Here is a 1,449-nt window from a genome sequence, read left to right as displayed (position 1 = left end):
ATGGACTTCAATGTCTCACACCCCACTGCATTCCTCCTACAGATTCCTGCCTAGAGGCACTCAGAATGCTGGCTGGCCCCTCTGCATGATTATACAGTGCTCTTGGGAGCAATACAAATCCTTGCAGTATGGGAGTCTAGCCTCCATGCACCCATGTACTATTTCCTGTCCATCTGTCTTCATGATGTGCCATGTCCCTGGCTACATCCCACTGTATTCAGAACCTTCTGCCTCAATCCCGGACATTCTTTTGATGCCTGCCTTGCTCAAAGTTCCTCATTCACTCATTCTCCATGATGGAGTCTGGCATTCTGCTGGCCATGAGTGTTGATCGCTATGTAGCCATCTGCAACCCACTGCGCTATGCCTCTGTCCTCACCAACCAGGTGATTGCAGGTATAGGCCTGGCTGTGACAGTCCGAAGCTTCACAACCCACTTCCCTTTCCCTTTTCTCATCAAGAGGCTGCCCATTTGCAGATCCAATGTGCTCTCCCACTCCTATTGCCTGCACCCAGACATGATGAAATTAGCCTGTGCTGATATTACTGTCAACAGCATTTATGGAATGCTTGTGCTTCTATCTACCTATGGACTGGACCTCCTCTTCATTATCTTCTCCTACATTCTGATCCTTCGCTCTGTGCTGGCCATTGCCTCCCGTGAGGAGAGGCTCAAGGCTCTTAACACATGTGTGTCACACATCTGTGCTGTGCTCATCTTCTACATACCCGTGATTGGTGTCTCCACTGTGCATCGCTTTGGCAAACATGCTCCTCGGTATGTGCATGTTCTTATGTCAAATATGTACCTCTTTGTGCCCCCTGTTCTCAACCCCATTATCTATAGTGCCAAAACAAAGGAGATCAGAAGAAGTATTGTCCGCATGTTTCGCCGACTACCTATGTGACCCACTTGGATCTGGGGGTTGTGGTACTACTCTGGAAGTCATTATTATCACTGTCATCATCTTAATCCATAAACATTGTTTAATGCTTATTCTTTGTTGGAAACTAGGAAAGAAAGAGCCATAGAATACAGGCTGCTTTGGATGAGCTTATGGTCTTATAGGGGAGGCAGAATATACACATAAAGTAATGCTTAACCATAGAATGGAAAATATGAAAGATACAAAAAAATTAGGTCCCTCGGGTCTTCAGAGAAGGAAGACAGGAATGGTAGGTGGAAACCTTCTGGAGAAGTAGAGAAGCTGTCCAGTATCCCCATCACTGTAATCACCATCACCATTGCCATCCAATAACATAATCACCATCATCACATTAATGCCACAATCTTTCTGGTGATGTGTATAGCAAGTGTTCAATTTTAGAAGTGGCCTCAGAAGAACTGTCAGTTAACATGTACCTAAAATAGGTATAAATTTATCAGCTCCCATTACAAATCAAGAAGTCTTCAAGGAATCTTTGATTTGAATAAAAAATGATAGAACT

The 1,449-nt window shown here is 44.4% G+C and overlaps 1 pseudogene; it reads left to right on the top strand.

Annotated features, from left to right (window-relative positions):
* Positions 1-1,449, top strand: LOC110195193 (olfactory receptor 51I2-like; annotated as a pseudogene).

Source organism: Phascolarctos cinereus, unplaced genomic scaffold (assembly GCF_003287225.1).
Source record: "Phascolarctos cinereus isolate Bilbo 61053 unplaced genomic scaffold, phaCin_HiC Scaffold_726;HRSCAF=1367, whole genome shotgun sequence".
In the NCBI taxonomy this organism is placed as follows: Eukaryota; Metazoa; Chordata; class Mammalia; order Diprotodontia; family Phascolarctidae; genus Phascolarctos; species Phascolarctos cinereus.
The sequence above is the reverse complement of the archived record's forward strand: the minus strand, read 5'-3'. Positions and strand labels throughout refer to the sequence as shown.